This window comes from Trichechus manatus, unplaced genomic scaffold (assembly GCF_000243295.1).
Source record: "Trichechus manatus latirostris isolate Lorelei unplaced genomic scaffold, TriManLat1.0 scaffold00277, whole genome shotgun sequence".
NCBI lineage: Eukaryota > Metazoa > Chordata > Mammalia > Sirenia > Trichechidae > Trichechus > Trichechus manatus.
The window spans coordinates 743,170-763,556 of record NW_004444213.1 but is presented as its reverse complement, the minus strand read 5'-3'; positions in this window follow the sequence as shown (position 1 = coordinate 763,556).

Sequence of the window (20,387 nt, the reverse complement as noted above, 5' to 3'; positions counted from 1 at the left end):
AATAAGTGCTTGTTTACAAGCATAACTTTCTGAGCATCCCCGCCCCCACCCCCCCACCCCCGCCTTGGTCAGGCCTTAAATAGCTCAAATGAGCGAAAATAAGGTGCAGTGAGCATTTTTAGACCTTCTCCACACGCAGCCCATGTTGCAATAATTACCAGTGGAAGTAAAATTTAAGATGTGATTAGTGGCTTATAAAGAAAATTATATTCCATTATTTAATAAAGCACCCATAAATCCAGCCTGGTTTGTTTCTTTGTGGCTGCAAAGATCGTGGTATCCCCAGACCACCGAGGTACACCTGAGAAGCAGCAAAGCCCTGTGACGGTAAGTGCATTTTGCACTGACTTAAGGACTTGCTGATGGAAAGTATAGAGCACTTGCTGAGCTATCGTTGTCGTTAGTTGTTGTCAGGTTGGACCCGGACTCATGACGACCCGATGCACAGCAGAACAAAATGCCACCCCATTCTGCACCATCCCCGTGATCGGTCCATTGTGACCCATAGGGTTTTCATTGGCCGATTTTCAGAAGTCGACCACCAGGCCTTTATTCTTAGTCCATCTTAATCTGGAAGCTCTGCTGAGCATTTGTTCTGCATCATAGCAACATGCAAGCCTCCACTGACAGACGGGTGGTGACCTCACACGAGGTGGACTGGCTGGGAACCCGGCTCTCCTGCATGGAAGGCGAGAATTGTGCCACCGAACCACCAGTGACCTCTCCTCACATCTTAAATAAGCAAAAAACAAAAAAAATGCGTTGCTGTCAACTTGATTCTGACTCATAGCGACCCTGTACGACAGAGTGGAACTTCTCATAGGGTTTCCAAGGAGCGGCTGGTGGGTTGGAATTGCCGACTTTTTAGTTAGCAGCTGAGCTCTTAACCACTGTGCCACCAGGGCACCCCTCACATCTTAGACCCTATCGAATAGAAACACTGTACGTGGAAGTAGTTCTGTGGCAGATTGAGGTTCAGGCTGTAATGCTGGGGGCCGGGATAGATTACCATCGCCCAGGGAGGGTGGAGGCACACCAGTGTGCGCAGCACTGTGGGTCACGAGTGTCTGAGTAAAGATGTATGTTTTCAAAGTTGGGGGTTGCTTGTAAGATTATCAAACCCTAGGTGAGGGAGACGGCTGGATGAGAAGAGGGATTTTTATTACCCTGCAGTTCTCAAGTGTGATCACGTCCGTGTGTTCGTTCAGTCTCCAAGAATCTAGCTACTTACTGTAAGTGGGGTTCTAGAAAGGTGCTGTTGGGGGCAGGTGCAGCAGTGATGAGAACAGACAGTGAGTAGAGGACTGAGGCAGATAAACCTACGGGAGCAGCGTCAGCCTCTGGGTCGATGGGTCAGGTAAGCTGCCCCTTCCTTTCCTCTTAAAAAATGCCGGGCTTCTAATACGAGTCTGGAATAAACTTGCTTTCCACCAGCCCTTCTTGAATAGGAGAATCATGCCTCCACTCCCGTGATCTTTACAAACAAAAGTTCCTGAAGACTTTAAGCAAAAAGGAAAGAGAGGAGAGTCACTTCTGGGAGAGAGGCCGGTCGGAGCGAGGCACACTGGAAGCCTCCCCTGCTGCGGGATTGCTTTATGTAACCCACTTTCTTGAGTGATCGGTTCATCTCTGGCACTGTTCCGGAGACATCTGGGGACAAGGTGGAGCTTGTCCGTGGAATTTACCTTCCAGGAGGGAGCCAGAGAATAAACAAGAAGAGACCTAGAGACAAAAATAGGAGTCCAGGTAAAGGCAGGTGCTATAAAGAAAACAAAATAAGGGGAGGGTGGCCATGTTGTTCACCAGTCAGAGGGGTCTTTCTGAAGGGGTGACATTGACTTCTGAGACCTGAGTGGCAAAAGTTGTCTGTCAAGTGAAATTCCAGGGACAAAGCCTACCAACCAGAGGGAAAAGCCAGTGCAAAGGCCCTGGGGCAGCAGTGAGTTAAACTGTGCTGTCCCAGCGGAGACATGGTTATGGCGGGCTAGGTGGTGGTGGAAGGCTAGGAGATCATGGGGGGCTAGGAGGTCACGGCGGGCTAGGAGGTCATGGAGGGCCCGTTCATGGCTAGGTGGGGCAGATTCTCAAGGGACCCATGGCCACAGGAAGGAGGTTGGGTTTTATTCAAAGGGCAAGCTAGATGCCACTGGACACACTTGATTTTATTAAAAGACCCTCAGCTGCTCTCTAAGAAGAACAGCTTAGCTATGGTGTGGGGGAGGCGGGCAGGGAGACCAGGTGTGGGGAGGCTGCGATGATCCAGGTAAGAGATGGTGTGCTTAGCTAGGAACGGGGTGAGGGGCAGCAGGACAGAGTAGAACTGCCCCCTAGGGTTTCCTAGGCTGTGATCTTTACAGAAGCAGATCGCCAGGTCTTTTCTCCCTCGTTGTGGCTGGTGGGTTTGAGCCGCCAACCTTTCGGTTAGCATTCGAGCGCTTAAGCACTGTGTCACCAAGGCCCCAAAATAACTGATAGGAATTTGGAATAGAATGGTGCATGGAAACTGGTCATTCCATATAGCGAAACATAGTAAGACCGTCATAGTTAAGTAAGGGTTGATGTCCTTATAAAAATAGGCCGGCTAGTGACACAGAATAGCCCAGATTCAGACCCCAGTGTATAGGCACATCTAAAATGAATTAAGACATCGCATCTGTTAGGAGGGTCGAGAAGCTCAGGAAGTGACGCAGGAGTAGTTGCTTAGCTGTTTGCTGATTAATTTTGTCCTTCACTGAGCAGCAAAATAAGTCCTTCCTACATTAATGTCAATACACCTCCCCCCTTTTTTTTTGAGTAAAGGAAAATAGATGCGCATATTCATCAACTATTTCATGTGGGGAGGCATTTCTGTGCTTCACGGCAGCAGAAGAAAACAGAGGAAAGATTGATTGGTTCCCTAATTGAGACTTTATCAAGTTAGCTAGTGGATTCGTGCAAGCAACAGGGGAGGAGATACTTGCAACCGATACAACATTTGAGAATACAGCTGAGCAAAGGGTGCATATGATCGTCCACAAAGTAGGAAATGATACGTAGTGAACGTTTGGTAAAGTGGAGGGTCAGCGAAAATGAGGGAGACCCTCCATGAGATGGATTGACATAGTAGCCATGACAGTGGACTCATACATACCGGTGATGGCGAAGGTGGTGCAGGACCTTGGCAGCGATTTGTTCTGTTATCCGTAAGGTCACAGTGAATCAGAGCCGACTTGATAGCAACTAATAACAACAACAAACATCTGATAAAATTTTGACTCATGGTCAGAGGAATGTAAATTTGAACGTGAACTCCATTCCCCACTTGTCAGATTAGCAAAACTTTTCTTGCACTGCTGGTGAGGGACGGGAAGCAGACCCCCTGCTGCCGTGGAGAGGATAAATTGCTGCAGCCTTCCAGGGACGCTCTCGGCGGTGCTTCCTACTGTACTAGAGAATCCGCCTAAGAAAATAATCCGAAATGCTGAGGAAGATCAGGCCGAAAGATGATCATTACCCAGCCATTTATAGTAGCAAAAATGTGGAAACATGGATGCGTTACATAGAAGAATAGTTGTGAGAATCGTAAACGTCCCTTCAGTGGGGTAAAATGTGTATTAAAACTCTGACTGTGGAGAATTTCTTAGTGACATTGGAAAAATGCATAAGATAAAAATACTGATTTGTTTCCTATTTTGGTATATAAACGGTAATAACCAAGCTATTTGGAAAACAAAAGAAAAAACAAATGTGACTGAAAGCAAGCCAGAATACTGACAGCAGATCAGAATATTAACGACAGGTTTTTCTTCCCCTTATTTCTTGATAGTATTTCTGTACTTTATAGATGGTTGTTTTATTGCAGGAAAAAAATAACTAGGATGTAAACACCCCAGTTCAGTTGTTGGTGAGTGTGTTCAGACGGGGCTACCTAACCTTTTTTAATTTTTTATATTCTGCTTTCAGTAAAGGCTAGGGGGGAAGGGGGTGGATTCCTCCATGTCTGATGGCCGCTCTGGCCTGGCATTTGTTCCATGCCGTGGGTCTCTGGCTTCATCCTGGGCCCTGAATGTGAGAAAATAAATTTCTGTTAATTTAGAGGCACCCACGTGTGGCATTTTTTGTTACGGCAATACTAGGTAATCCTGAATGGATGGATAAAATAGAAATGGTTCCCTTCCATGTGGCTGCCAAGACAGACCAGAAACCCGCAAACTAAGGTATAACATCTCAGGAAACAAGTCTTTTTATCACCTAGTCATCTCTCCTGACCAGCACCCCGAGGGTGCGTCTGTAAATGGCCCTGTATTAAGATGTCAGACAATAGGCCTATTTGTTGCTTATTTTCCAGCGGGGCCATTTGAGCCAATGTTTGTGCAGGGTTGTCACTCCTCCCCACGTCCCCTTTAGTTTCTGGCTCCTGCCGTTTCTCCGCCATAATTCCTGTCAGAGGCGGAATGTGTGTGTCATTAATGAGAACAATCTATAGAATTGGGAACAGCCACTAAACCCTAGAAGCTGCCCCCTGCCCCACCACCTTGTCTGAGTCTGGCATTTTAACCTGGACCTCATAAAAGGGAAAACCCTTTTCTGTAAAAACCAAACAAGCCTCAGTTTTCTTGTCTGTAAAATGGGTGAGACAGGCCCAAAGTGCTGTCTGTAGCTAAGGTGACCTTTTCTTGTTTTAATTTTAAGTTAATATGTGCTGTGAATATATTGAAAGATAGAACAGTGTATCTTGGGTAGCTATAAAGCTTTTTTCTTTAAAATTTAAGTTGTCAAAACACCAGTTAGCATTGACTCAACTTCAACTCACGGCAACCCCATTTGCAAAAAAAAGAAAACTAGTTGGCATCAAGTCAACTCCGACTCATGGCGACCCCACCTGTGTCAGAGTAGAACTGTGCTCCATCGGGTTTTCAGTGGCTGATTTTTCAGAAGTAGATCACCAGTCCTTTCTTCTGAGGCACCTCTGGGTGAACTTGAACCTCCGACCTTTTGGTTAGCAGTGAGCGCACTAACCACTTACACCACCCGGGAAGTGGATTGATTTAAAGAGAGGTATTTGAATGCGATTTAAAAAAAGAGCAAGGAGCACCTCAGTGGCCACTGTTTGGAAATCTCAGGCCCCTCTGGTGCTGATGTGCAATGTGATGTGTCAGACGGGAGTCTGGGGTCCAAGTTCATCGCTCTTCCCCAGCCCCAGTCAGGTGAAGGGACCCCTCTGCTCATCGCTATTAGAACATCTTCACAGATAACAGCCAGTTTCCTTTCTGGTCTCTGGCCGCGGACCAGCGTTTGGAAGTATTTCTAGCCTGGGCTAGTCACAAGATCTGACTTCACAGCCCGTCTGCTTGGGGCTGTGTCACACGGGTGGGGTGGCCTTCCCATGTGACTGACAGGCCGACCACAAACCCCCATGTTTGAGGAGCCCTTGATGAGCCACACGCCGTTTGTTCTGTTGTGGTTTCCAGTGGCAGGGTGAGGGGACAGGAGAAGGAAGTCCAGGTAAGGAACATCCCCCATAGCCCACTGATATGACACAAACTGCGATCTGTGTGGGCTTCCAGAAGACCGGCCTTCTCTCCTGCTGAGTGTGGCACTCACCACCCCACCCTGGAGACCCACTGGGCTCCATGTGGTCACTGGCCTTCTTGGGTAAATTACAAGCAGGCAGAATGAAGCGACCCAGCCCTGCATTCCTTTGTGTCTGATGGTACCCACCTAGCACTGTATACTGTGGTGCCAAACAAAGGTGTCTTAGTTTCTGTCTTAGTTATCTAGTGCTGCTATAACAGAAACACCACAAGTGGATGGCTTTAAAGAACAGAGATTTATTTTCTCACCGTCCAGGAGGCTAGAAGTCCGAACTGAGAGCGTGGGCTCTTGGGGAAGGCTGTCTCTGTCTCTCTGGGGAAGGTCCTTGTCTCAGCTTCTCTACTGTTCTTCTCAGTGTCCTCGGAGGTCTCCACGTAGCATCTGTCTTCCCCCATTCTTGCTTCTCTTTGTGTCTCATCTGCTGTTTTATACATTGAAGCCTGTGAGAGCTGGAATTCTGGGCTGCCTTTTTTTCCAGGTCTCTCAAGTTTTCTGCCTTTGACAGGGTGCAGTCTAAACCACTTTTCTATCACTGGTTTTAGTGAAAAATAGCTGCGTTTTCCTTCTCTGGCAGGTTTCCACCTTTACACACGTTCTGGGTTTCGCAGGTTTTATTGTATCTCAAAAGTGGTTAGGTTTCAGGCCCACCCTGCACAGATATGGCCTCACTGACAACAAAAAAATACCCTGTTCCCAAATGGGATTGCATCCAAGGTATTTTAAAAAAAACACCTGTTGCCGTCTACTCCGCCTCATAGCGACCCCATAGGGCAGAGTAGAACTGCTCCTAGGGTTTCCAAGGAGCGGCTGGTGGATTCGAACTGCCGACCTTTAGGTTAACAGCCAAGTGCTGCCAAGTGCCACCAGGGCTGCTCAGGGATACGGGTTAGGGTTTACAACACGTATTTTGGGAGGACAAACTTCAATCTATGACAGAATTTGAGCAGACAGTTCATCCGTTGGACAGATAGCACCAAACGCCACCTTGGGCTAACACTTTGGTGCTGAGGGAGTTGCAACAACAGAGCAGCCAAGAATCTAGCTTTCAAGAAACTGGGTGCATTTCGGGGGCTAGGACGCCAGATGCAGTGTAACAGCTGTGATGCTGGGCCTCTTCCTGTCCCTGCTCAGAGGGGACTGCAGGAGCCGAGGAGAGCGCAGCCGAGCCTTGGACTTCCGGCGGCAGTGCATCAGGAGACGCGCTACTGGAGGGAGCCCTTTGCAGAGGGTTTGGAGTCCTTGTGTGGTGCAAAACGGCGAACGCACTCTGCTGCTAAGCGAGAGGTTGGAGGTTCCAGTCCACCCAGAGGTGCCTTGGAAGAAAGGCCTGGTGATGTGCTTCTGAAAAATCAGCCATTGCAAACCCTGTGGAGCCCAGTTCTCCTCGGACACATGTGGCGTCACCATGAGTCTGAATCGGCTTGACGGCAACTTTTTGTTTGGTGTCGGGCTGGCCTTTGCCCGCCGTACCCCTCCGACAGGACCATGCTTTCTTCCCCGTCAGAGGAGGCAGCCCACCCAGGAGATCACAGCATAGCCTGTCCATCTCTGCTCCCAGTAGCTAAGGAAAGTCTGTGGCCACCAGAGTTCTGTGACGTGGGCGAAACCTTCTCCAGGGTGGCCGGGAAGTTGGGAATTTCATTCCACAAGCTGGCCTTCGCTGTAATAAGAGCCAGCTTGTCCCTGCTAGGCCACTCCTGGAAACGCTGTGAGGGGAAAGGGAGTGCCCAGAAGGGGACACCGGTCACAGGGTGGCCTCCACTAGCCGTACTGGCTCAGACACAGAGGGAAACTTGTGGTGGCTTTGCTTTTGGGGTTCAGATGGAACTGGGGGGTGTCCGTGGACAGCTTGCTGCAGGGGTGAGCCTCCCTCAGGGCTGCTGGCATTGGAGGAAAAAAGTGTTCTAGACATGGAGAGCCACGTGCACCCTCACCCTCACCCTCACCCTCCCCGTCCTAGAGTCCCCTCACATCCTGCTGGAAGCCCCACCAGGGGACCGCAGGAAAGCAAGGTGTTTCTCCAAGCCACACCAACTTTTAGGAGAAGCCCAGGGTGTCAGGTTTCAGGAAGACAGATCTTCTGGGGGTGGGGGGCGCCTTTGGATTTTCAGGGCTGTTGAGACTTCCTGCGTCCTGAGGAGCAGGGTGGGCTGACCTGATGACAGAGTCACAGAGGGGCAGGAGACTCACTTTTTTAACCTGGAGGAAAGCTGATGAAATCACCTGATGCTCCAGAAATTATCAGCAGCGGGGAGAGTGAGTCATCCTAAACGTGGCATTCAGAAATCACCAGGGAGGAAGCCAGCCTGGTGTTTGTTCTCCGGCCTTCCTCCAGGCGGGTCCCCTCCCGCTGCCCCGAGGCGGGCACTCAGAGCCACAGACCTCGCGCCTGGTGGGTTCCTTCTGCAAGATCTGAGGCCACGGGAAGAACGTAGAATGTTGTCCATACACCCTGGAGCCCCGTGTAAGGCCTTCTTCACCCCGAGATGCCACTGTTACATTGCTTTGTGTTGACTTGTTTCTTTGTTTGCTTTTTAAATGCTCCTTAGGGCAGAATGTTGGCAGAGAGACCACGAGAATATTCTGTGATTTTGGAATCATGGGGTGGCGAGTCAGTGACTGCAGCTGAGTGGGGGTAGAGGGGTTGGGGGCAGGGCCCCAAGTTCACCCTCAGTCTGTAAATACTGTCTGTGTAAAGTGATGTTGTCTGTTCAGAGGTAGCCTAGTTCCACCAAAAAGGTTATGAGCAAGACATAAGTAAGCTGTAATGCCCCTTCCTGTCTTCCCAGGTCCAGTGCACCACCCCCTACCCCCACCCCCAGGGAAGTAGGGGTGACTTTCCTGCTGGTGCTGGCTGTCCTGCCAAAGTTGGGCCATGTGGCTGTAGGCTGCACTGGAGGGGTGACCACTGAGCCTGCTGGGTGGAATCCAGTCCGTAGTTTAGGGGCCAGGCTTGTAGGGCCAGGCTGTCAAGGTACATCCGAGGTGCCCCCTCTCCACTAACCCATCAGTGTTTTAAGAATGTGAAGTGTAGATTTCCAGAATAGAATAAACCAGTTGTCATATGTCGATTCCGACTCATGGCGACCCCACATGTGTCGGAGTAGAACAGAGCTCCATAGAGTTTTCAATGGCTGGTTTTTTGGAAGTAAATTGCCAGGCCTTTGTTCCGAGGCATCTCTGGGTAGATGTGAACTACCAACCTTTTGATTAGCAGCTGAATATGTTAACCTTTTGCACCACCCAGGGACTCCAAGAATACAATATGTTTATTCCTAAGTTCATCCTGTCGTGTTATAATCAGGTCACATCAGCCGTCTGAGGGGACAGCTGGCATCTGGTGGGGATTTTGGCTCCGTAAAGATGATCCTAGGGGTGCCTACCAAGATATCTCCGAATAATTAGTCTTTAAGTAGAGTTACGCAGTGACTGCGACAGTGGGCTCAGACATAGCAAGGATTGTGAGGATGGTGCACGACCAGGCAGTGTTTCTTTCTGTTGCACACAGGGTTGCTGTGAGTCGGAAGTGACTTGACGTCACCCAACAACAACAAGGAGAATTCACTCTTCCATTCCTATTTGAGAGCCTGCTTACGTCCAAGTTCATAGCAGCTCAGCCAGGAGTCCTTTGTCCTCATAAAGCCTTTGTTCTCCTGGAGGAATCAGACTGGAAACAAACAAGTTTGTGATGTATCAGGTAGTGATAAGGAGGTAAGGAAAGAGAAGGGGTGTGGTCGCTGCTCAGCTGCCCAAAGCACAGGGGCCTCCACCCAGAATCCAGCGGGCATAGCCAACACCCAGCATCTGCAGGGCCAGGGCCATTGCCCAGATGGTCTCATTGAACAGAGGATCATTTTCAAGCCTTGAGGGCTAATGTAATTTGTTCTGCTGGGTTTTGGACTTGCTTGGTGCTTGTTATCCCTTCTTTCCTTCCGATTTCTCCCATGTGGAATGGCAATGTCTACCTTGTGCCTGTCCCACCTTGTACTTTGGAAGCAGGTGACTTGTAGTCTAGATTTCACAGGTTCCCAGATAAAGAGGAATTTTTGCCCCAGGATGGAATTTCGACTTGGAATTGATTTAAGATTTTTTGGATGCTATGATGGGGTGACAGTGTTTTTCATGTGTCAAGGACATGAATTCCAAATTTCTGTCTTAGTTATCTAGTGCTGCTGTAACCGAAATACAGTAGGTGGATGGCTTTCACAAACATAAATTTATTCTTTCGTAGCTCAGGAGGCTGAAAGTCGGAATTCAGGGTGCCACCTCCAGGGAAAGGCTTTCCTCTCTGTTTTGGCTCTGGGGGAGAGTCCTTGTTTCCGTTCAGCATTTCTGGGTCAGGTGTTCCTTGGAGATCTACAGATGTCTCGGCATCAGCCTTCCCCTGGGCCCAGGAGGTTCACAGTACAGGGAGCCCAGCCCCAAAGGATGTGCCCCTGTTGCCAGCGTTTCTTCTTTGGTGGTAGTCAGATTCCTCTCTGCTAGCTTCTCTGTTTTTAAGATAAAAGGTAATGCCGGCCACACCCCAGGAAACTCCCCTTATGTCTGGATCTGGGTTGTGACCTGAGTCCGCCCTAATCCTGCCTCATTAACATAACAAACGTAACTCAGTCCTCTTTAACATAATCCAATCCTGTACTTTGTAATCTAACCACAAGCAGAGGTTAGGATTTACATTAACATCAGATCACAAAATGGAGGACAACCAGGAATCATGAGATGGGGGGAGGGGGGCTTCCAGGCTGCGGGAACTGCGTGTGCAAAGGCCCTGTGGTGGGAAGGGCTTGGTATCTAGAGAACAGGTGGAGGGAGGGAGAGAACTCAGGTGATGGGATCAGAGAGATAGCAGGGCTGGATGAAGTAGGGCCCTGGGGTCTTTGTCAGGATGAAGAAGCCTCTGGAGGGCTTTGAACTGAGTCCTGATGGCGTTTGACTTGAGAGTGGACTACCGGAGGGCCGACCTGGAAGCAGGCAGCCATGGTGGGAGCAATTACTGTAACTGAGTTAGGGCATAGATGATGGTGGCTTGGAGGTGGGGAGAAGAGGTCGGATGGAGGGTGTGTTTGAAGGTCGAGCTTTCCAGAGGGTGTAGGGGTGTGAGTGGGTGCAGGGGTGTAAATGGGTGTCTGTATCATGAGAGAGATCAGACCTTTTGGGCTGGTTGAATGGAGCTGCCATCGGCTGACTGGTAAAGACTCAGGCATGGTCTGGAGTGGGGTTTGGACATGGAAGTTTGAGGTGCTCGTTAGGCTCAGGAGGGGAGCCAACAGTGGGCAGTCGGTCTCCAAGGCCAGAATCGAGTGCCCACATGCTGTTTCAAGCCCGTGACTGGTGTCTCACCTGGGGAGGGGCCGACGGAGAAGAAACATGGTGAGCAACAGGGTTGCAGCAGCAGTTAGAGGTCAGGAGATTTGGAGAGGCCAGCACAGAAGGGTGGGTTGGGCGGCCCTGAGGCAGGAGAGGAACCAAGGAAAGGGAGTCTCCGACTGGGCAGACCGAGCTTCAGAGGAGACAGTCTGCAGGGCAGACGCCGACAATGGCTGGTGAGCCAGGGGCAGACCAGGCCAGCGAGGACTCTGATCCAAGGGGTCCGGGGAGAAAGGGTGAGGGCAGTGCCAGAGAGGCGCCGCGCCCTCCCCCTGCCTAGTTCTGATTCTTGGGTCTTTTCTTCTTTTTTGACAATCCCCAGAGCCTGCGTAGGTCTCTCATCACCGTGGTAAATGTCATGGGCTCCAGCTCTCTCCAGGGACTCTCTGTGTTGGACCTGGGAATTGGGGGGTAGAGGGGGCAGCCTTGAAATGAGCCTGTGAGCTCTGTAACGACACCCCGTAAGTGCCCTGTGAGCACCCATCCTCACCCAGAGGAGTTTTGGGGAGGCCAGGATAAGCGTTTATTGGCTGAGTGAGCAAATGCGTGATCTGGTTAAAGTTCGTTCACTCAATTAGAGTCCTGCAGCGCAAAGCCCTTTCAACGCACTTCCCGTGTGCTTGGGCACAGCTCTTTTATTTTTAGAACGGATGCTCTTATAGCACAGTTCCCAGGAGTGAGGCTGCTGTTTGTGTTTAACTTCTATTGTGGTGAAATATATGCAACAAAACAGTTCAGCCATCTTTACCTGTACAGTTCCGTAACGTTAACGACGTTAACCATGTCGTACAGCCGTCACCACTATCGGTTTCCACATTTTTCGTCGTCCTTACTCCTCCGAGTCTCAGTGTTGTCCTCGATAAATTAGGGATGAGAGTGCCCACCTCCCAGCGTTGTCTGTAGGAAATACGCTTAGAGCAGTGCCTGCCACAAAATACAGTGTAAATGTTAACCAGCCGTTGTCCTTAAGTACTGTTAAGGTATTATTCGTATTTAGTTATTAACATTACATTGTTACACCTCCTGCTACAGGTAGTCCCCGATTTACAAGTATTCAAGTCATGACAGAGGCACTTAAGACCGTCTGTTTCTTTTTTTCGTCTTATCGTTAGTAATACATACTACATACAATGTTGCAGCACGTAATTCGTGGATGTTGTCATTCTCAGAGGTACACTCGCAGATGGTTAAAAAATCAAATTTACAAAGTTACTGATAATAAAAGGCAATGATAATAAAAACTAAATAAAAGATATTCAACTAACTTCAGAACCAAAGTCATTGGAACAGAACCCCATCATAAGTCGGAGACTACCTGGACTGCAAACCTCGCTAGGGCCTGTCCTATGACCTATTTTCTGATGGTCAAGGGTAGGCTAATTAATAGGAAACACTGGTGGCACAGTGGTTAAGCGCTCAGCTGCTAACCCAAAGGTCAGCAGCTCGAATCCACCCGCCACTCCTTGGAAACCATTTAGGGCAGTTCTCCTCTGTCCTGTAGGGTTGCTATGAGTCGGAATCAACTCGATGGCAATGGGTTTGGTTTGGTTTTTTTATCTGCAGGCTGGAGCCCTGGTGGTGCTAGTGGTTAAGCATTTGGCTGCTAACCAAGGGGTCGGCAGTTCAAATCCACTAGCCGCTTCTTGGAAAACCCATGGGGCAGTTCTGCTGTGTCCTCTAGGGTCACTGTGAGTCAGGATCGGCAACGGGGTGTCTGCAGGCTCTGTTAGCCCAGTCTCCAGCCGCAGGTAAAAAACTCACTGCAGTTGAGTCATTCCAACTCAAGGCCAACCCATGTGTGTCAGAGTAGAACTGTTCTCCATAAGGTTTTCTTGGCTGTAATCTTTACAGAGCCCTGGTAGCGGAGCGGTTAAAGTGATCGCTGCTAACCGAAAGGTCGGTGGTTCGAAACCACCAGCAGCTGGCTCTGATGGAGAAAAATGTGGCAGTCTGCTTCCGTAAAGTGACAGCCTTGGAAATCCTATGGGGCCGCTATGAGTTGGAATCAACTCAAAGGCAGTGGGTTTGTTTGTTTTTTTTTCGTTTGGGTAATCTTTCCGGAAGTACACAAGCAGATCGCCAGGCCTTTCTTCCGTGGAGGCTCTGGGTGGATTAGAACCGCCAACCTTTAGGATAGCAACCAATCACAAACTTCCCCTTGCTGGAAGTAAAAGATGGGAGAGTTCATTAGGAGTTCTTAGACAGAACTGTTTTTAGCTAACTGAAGTTTAAGACTTTTGCTCATTTGACTGTTTTAGTTAATATTTCACAGTCGTCTGCTTTCCTAGGGGCAGTGGTGGTTTCAGTGGTAGAATCCTCGCCTCCTACACGAGAGATCCATGTTCGATTCCCGGCCGGTGCACCTCATGCGCAGCGACCACCCATCTGTCAGCGGAGGCTTGCATGTGGCTATGATGCTGAACAGGTTTCAGCGGAGCTTCCAGACCAAAACGGACTAGGTAGAAAGGTCTGGCAATCTACTTCTGAAAGTCAACCAGTGAAAACCCTGTGGATCACAATGGTCCCGTCCACAACCAATCATGGGGATGGCGCAGGACCGGGTGGCGTTTTGTCCCATTATACTTAGCGTTGCCGTGAGTCGGGGGCCAACTTGACTGCAGCTAACAACGATTTTTAGTTGTAAAGATACAGATAACCCAGCATTTGCCAACCCAAGATTTTTCACAGGTACAATTTAGTGACACCAATTACTTTAATCATGTTGTGCAACCATTCCCGATATCCTTTGCCAAATTTTCCACCACTATAAAACAACAAATGCTTTTTCTTGTGGACATTTCCAAGCATACACGGAAGTAGGGACAACAGTGTAATGGGCCTTCACGAACTCAGGTCCAGCAGGCAGGAGCACCGCGTCATGTACTCCAATGCTGCTTTTCTGGCACAGGAAGGAATAACTAACTCACAGGGTGTCGGACTTGAACTCCAGCCACTTGAATTTGAGGCTCCAGGACATTGGCTCTGCGAAGCCCAGGCCAGCCTCCCTGAGTCACTCTAGGAATTGGAGCGCTGCAGGAGTGGGGTGGAGGTATCAGGGCGGGAGAGAGAGACCTGGGTGTTCCTGGAGGCAGTGCTAAGGGTGCGCGGAAGGGTGCTCCAGGGAGTCGTTGAATGGAAAGTGCAGAAGCTGAGAAGTGCCGGGCACGTTTGAGAAGCAGCAAGTTAACAATGCGGTCATTGATTTACCTGGGGGTGGAGGTAAGTGACACACCTGCAAATTCAGGTGAAACCCGGGTAGTGGAGGGCTGGGTATACCAGGTTGGGGAATTTGCACTTGGTTGTTTAGAAGTGTGAGTAACACTGGGAGATTTGGGGGCCAGGGGAGTGATGTGACTGGCAGAAACTGCGTTAGGAAAATTGAGGGCCATAGGAGGTGGGTGGCAGAAGGATCAGAGCCCCAACAGCCACTAATAACAGGGCCTGTCAAACTCCGTGGGTTTGGAAAGAAATGGTTGGAGAAGTAGAGAGCATTGTGCTGAGTCCACTGCCTGCTGGCTGCCTGACTTCGGGCAGGTGTCTGCAGTGAGTGCTCTGGGCCTGTGTTTGCATCTGAGAGGTGGCTGATCACCACACCTGCCTCACAGACCCGGACCCGGACCCGTAGAAGGGCTTGATGGCACAATGTAGGGTGGAGTGGTACGCGGCAAAGGTCTGTAACTGTTCGGCTGCTAGTTCTAGTAGACGCAGGAGACCCTAAGACCAAAAACCCAACCCGTTGCCGTCAAGTTGATTCTGACTCATAGCGACCCTATAGGACATAGTAGAACTGCCCCATAGGGTTTCCAAGGAGCAGCTGGTAGATTCGAACCACTGACCTTTTGATGAGCAGTCGAGCTCTTAACCACTATGCTACTGGGGGTGAAATCTACAGGAGCTGTGTGAGTTGACTGTTGTGTGCTGTCGAATGGATTCCAACTCACACCAACCCCGTGTGACAGAGTGGAACGGCCCCAGTAAGGTTTCCTAGGCTGTAATCTTTCCAGGAGCAGATCGCCAGGTCTTTCCTCCTGCACAGCTGTGGGGTGGGTTCAAACTGCCAGTCTTTCGGTTAGCAGCTGAGTGCTTAACCATTGTATCACCGGGGCTCCTTAAGAGTTGCCTCGGGCTGCTGTAACAAAGTCCATCCCATACAGTGGCTGGCTTTAAACAACACACATCTACTCTCTCAGAGTCTGGGAGTCTGAATTCAGGGCATGGCAGGGTGGTCCACGCTCTGTCAGCGCTGCAGGAAACTCCTTCCTGGTCTCTGCAGCTTCTGGTAGCCCCAGGCATTCCTTGGCGGTCCTTGGCTCATAGACCCACCTTCTCACGGCCCTCTTCTGCCTGTGCTCTCTGTGTCTCTTCTCTTTTATAAGGACTCCGCTCAGATAGGATCAAAGATGTGGTGAGACCCGTGTGAAATTGTTCACTACAGATTAGTAAGAAAGCACAAGTAAGCCCACGATTACCTTGCTTATTGGGTAATCCACCCCTGATTAGGTCCCACCCTTCTCTGGTAGACTTCATGCTCATTTACCTGATAACATCCACAAAGACCCTATTTCCAAGCAAGATCCCGTTCATTGGGTTTGGGTGGTGGTGGTTTTCAGTTGCCCTTGAGTGGATTCCAACTCATGGAGACCCCACGTGTGCAGAGTAGAGCTGCTCCATAGGGTTTTCAAGGTTGTGACCTTTTGGAAGCAGATTGCCAGGCCTGTCTTCTGAGGCATCTCTGGGTGGATTTGAACTGCCAGCCATTTAGTTAGCAGCCAAGAGCTTAACCATTTGCACCACCCAGGGGACAGGGGTTAGGACTCCATATCTTTTGTGGGAGCACCATTCAGTCCATAACAGGGTCCAACAAAGGTAGTGGGAAGGGGCAGGGTGGTGATGGGTGGACACAGGTTTGCCCTGCTGAAAAGAGGCTCTCAGGTGTGAGAGGTGTGCAGTATCCAGGTGGAGAGATGGGCCCACAAGGCACAGGGGTCTTCGCAGCAGGACAAAGATTTGGAGGTCACACCCAGACCAGCCAATGGCCATGAAGCCACACCACACTGAACTGTGAGGAGGAGGAGGGAGAGGCTCCTACTGTAGGGAAGGCAGGTCTTTCTGTAGGTGGAGAGGAAGGGGCCCCAGGTATCCACGTGGAGGGGAAGGGGCAGCTCTGCCAGGCATTGGCTACCGCTCTGCCCTGTGCCAGCTCCAGTGCAAAGGAGCAGTGGAGCTTGCAGTGGTACCCAGCTTCACTTTGAACCCGCACCCTGATTGCATCTGGCTGGGGAGACTTGAGGAGGGCGCCTGCCAGGCGTGGTTCCGAAAGGGGACTGGCTGTCCTCCTTCACTATAGACGTTCCCAGGCGTTCAGATGGTTACCTGGTGGTGACCCCAGGTTCTTACTCAGTGTGACTCGTATTGGCCAATAAACGAGAGACCAAGGTGGGAGAACAGGAAAGGCATCTTTATTTCGTTGTACAAGGAATTGGAGTCAGTCGGAGCTGCTGCTGCCAAGACTGCTCACCAAGGGCCGTCAGGCAGGTTACTTTTAAAGGGTTTACAAGTAGGGAGTTCATACAAGTTACATCAGCAACATTCTTAATCACACTACGCAGGTGCAGTGGAGTTTACATAAAAGCAGAATTCAGATGCAAAGCTGGGGAAGATGAAGCCAAGCCAAGAAAATAGGATTTTTAATACAGTACTGTGGAGCTGTCTCACTGTGGTGTCCATGATTGGTGGGTGTCAGGACACCATCCCAGGACTGTGTCCACTGTCCCTAGAGGAAAACTCATCATTTTGGGGACTTGGAGCACTGAGGACAAAAAAGCCACCCCACCCCCAGCCCCACAGAAGAGTGAATGAGTGTGTGGACGCTGAGTGTGAAACCCAGGCCCTCGGGTCACCGGGATGGCACTTGAGTGCCTTGGCTTCTCTCTGCTGATACATTGGGAGGGTGTGCCGGGGAGAGCGAGCGGGGAGGGTGTGCTGGGGAGAGTGAGTGGGGACAGTGTCCTGGGGAGAGAGAGTGGAGAAGGTGTTCTGGGGAGAACGAGTGGGGAGGGTGTCCTGGGGAGAGCAAGCGGGGAGGGTGTCCTGGGAAGAGCAAGCGGGAGGGCACAAACACAGTTAGTGACTTCTTGTTCCTCTGAAGGAACCTCTATGAGGGTATCTTTGTGTTTGTAAAAGGCCCTCAGATCTCTGTAGGACTGCTAAGGTGCTCCTCGTCTCCAGACTGAGAATCTTAGGTAAGAATGTTTATGTTTAAGTTGACAGGTCCGCCAGCAAACACCGGTTATGAGCACAAAATTGCCGGAAGCCCTTTCCCCCACTGCCTCCGCCCATGCCCACACACAGACGCATCCCTTTTTTCTCAGGGTCGATTTTCTCCAGGAAATTACATGTAGTCTTTGGGGATCAAAAGGATTTTCATGGCAAGTAATCTCATCTCAAGAATTCCACATATTGCCATTCCTTTTAAAGCTATAGGCTCCCGATTCTCAGAGTCCGAGGGGACAGTCCTCGTCTGCAGGCTCGCTCACATGGCCCTCGGATTTGGAGGCTGCTAATGCTGGAGCCCTGGTGGCACAGTGGTTAAGAGCTTGGCTGCTAATGAGAAGGTCAGCAGTTCGAATCCACCAGCATCCCTTTGGAAACCCTATGGGGCAAGTTCTACTCTGTCCTGCAGGGTCACTATGAGTCAGAATTGACTCAATGGCAACAGGATTCTTGGTTTTTGTGCTTGAAATGTTGGAGGTTCGAGTCTACCCAGAGGCAGCTTGGAAGGAAGGCCTGGTGATCTACTTCCAAAAATCAGCCCCTGAAAGCCCTGTGGAGCACGGTTCTACTCTGACTCACATGGGGTTGCCATGAGTTGGGGCGACTTGATGCCCCCAAAGCTGCCTGGTCCACAGCAGAGTGCTGTTTCTTGAGCGTCTCTGGGGTGCTGACCAAGCCTCTGCACCCAGCTACACACACAGCCCTGTGCAGGCAGAGCCACCCCGGTCCGAGGGGCCAGAAGCCACTGCTTCTGTCGGGGGCCAGGGGGTGAGCTGCTGTGTCCTCAGGCCCATCTCTGCCCCAGCTGGAGGGTGGCATATGGGGCGGACAGATGGGAGCTAAATGGCGTCTCCATCTGGCATCAGACCCAGTCTCCAACACCGTCTCCTCTTGGGGGTCCAGTCAACTCCCCAATGCACGGTTCTCTGCCAGAGAGTGAGGCACAGAGAGTAACAGCATAGCAGCATAACTTCGCAGGGAAAGAATGGAAATGAGCTGTGACCCCCTGGATGCCGGGAGGCCCCTGAGGTATCTGTCCTGTCCCTCAGACACCATGCATGCCTGTGAGTGCTGATCCAGGAACCACAGACAGATGAGTGTCGGGGCTGGGACCTCGGCTCTGGGTGGCCCAGAGAACTCCAGGTGGAGGGGAGGGGCAGGCACGGTGGTCCCCGGGTGGCAGCTTTGCTCGTCCCCCGGGAGGCGGCCACTCTGTTGTGCCTCTTGTCTCCATGTGCGTCCACTGGCTCAGGCCCCTGATGCCCAAGGCCATTGCTGTCCTCCCTCCACAACCCACACCCCTTCTCTCCAGAGAGCGCTCAGGTGAGGAACACAGCGTGTGAGCCTTTGGAATGGACAGTGAACCCTAGAACCGCCACCCCACCCAGCTGTGGGTGTTGGCAACTGAGGCGTGGCGGCCAGCATTCATTGAACCCTTACTTCATGAAGCAAAAAAAACCCAAACCAAACCCGTTGCCGTCCAGTTGGTTCCAACTCGTGACGACCCATGTGTTACACAATAGAGCTGTGCTCCATAGGGTTTTCTTGGCTGTAATCTTGGAGGAAGCAGATCACTAGGCCTTTCTTCCACATCGCCGCTGGGCAGATTTGAACCGCCAGCCCTTAGGGGAGCAGCCGATCACAAACCACTGCACCACCCAGGCTCCTCAGACTACATGGGGTCCTACTAATACCGCACATAGACCATCCTCACGTGCAGTGGAGCGCCGCGCAAACCTGGGTCTGCTCACTGCCCACGTGGCCCTCTGAGCCGTGGACGCCAGGGCCCTGTGAGTGGGTGTGCTGGGGCCTCCAGGTCTCTGAGCAGGAAGGACGCATTTCCAGGTGCCTTTGGATGGCGTGCTGGAGGGATACAAGACGTCAGGTGATGTTAGATGAGCCTAGCTATTTTGGGGTGACATCTCTTGCCCCCAGTGCTGAGGGACGTGGGGCCAGCTGTGCCGGTGACTGCCCAATTCTGTTGGAGAGCGTTTGAAATTCACTGCTTGAAAGTCAGCTGTCAGCTGTTCCTGTCTCCTGGCTGCGGGCTCCGCGAATCGTCTGCTGAAAGTCAGCCGCCTCGTTACTCGGCAAACCAAAAACCAGTTGCCATGGAGTCAACCCCAGCTCATGATGACCCCATGTGTGTCTGGGTAGAACTGTGATCCATAAGGTTTTCAATGGCTGATTTTTCAGAAGTGGACCTCCAGGCCTTTCTTCTGAGGTGCCTCCAGGTGGACTCGAACCTTGAACCTTTGGGTTAGCAGCCAAGTCCATAAACTGTTTGCACCACCCAGGGACTGCCGTTCCTCTCCATGAACCCTCAAAATGCCTAAGCCCTCTGTGCCCCTCTGAGAAAATACTGAGGGTTTGGGGGGGGCGCGGTGTAATTCTGCTTTTTCCGTCCACTGGCTTAGTGAGAGCACAGTGGTTAGCTAAATATGCCAGGATTTGATGGGCATAGGTCACATCAGGAATACCTTATACAGAACAATTCCCGAGGCCAACTCTTCCGACAAAGATTAGACTGGACTATGGGGCATAAAATGATACTCATGAAGAGAGTGCTTCTTGGCTCAAGTAGATACATGAGACTAAATGGGCAGCTTCTGTCCGGAGGTGAGAGGAGTGGACACAGGAAATCCGGGGTGGAAAGGAGGAGTGTGCTGTCACAGTATAGGGAGAGCAACTAGGGTCACATAACAATATGTGTATAAATTTTTGTATGAGAGACTAGTAAACTTTCACTTAAAGTACATTTTTATAAAAAAAAAGAATACCGTATATATTGAGATGGTCACTTGTGTAGTTTATGTACTATTGGGCGTTTATTTGGGCTCCAGGGAGGATTTAAGGGGAATGTGGGCAGGAGCATCATGGTCTCCTGACAGGCCCCAAACCCCTGCACTGACACCGTGAAAGAGTTGCCGTGGTGAGAGGTACCCCCGGGGGCCCAAGTCAAGGCCGTTTCTGCAATGAGACCAGCCATTTATCCAGGAAGACGAAGGCTTCTTTTTCTTTCCCTGCACCCTAGAACTGGCAGGCTGGACTGTACAAATCCCGTTTTGTCCTCCTCTCTGACTGTGATGAATGGGCCTACCAGGTGCTACAGCAAACTTCACAAACCCCATTGTGCCCCAGGAAGCCTGGACAGGGGCTCCAGGCCAGGAATC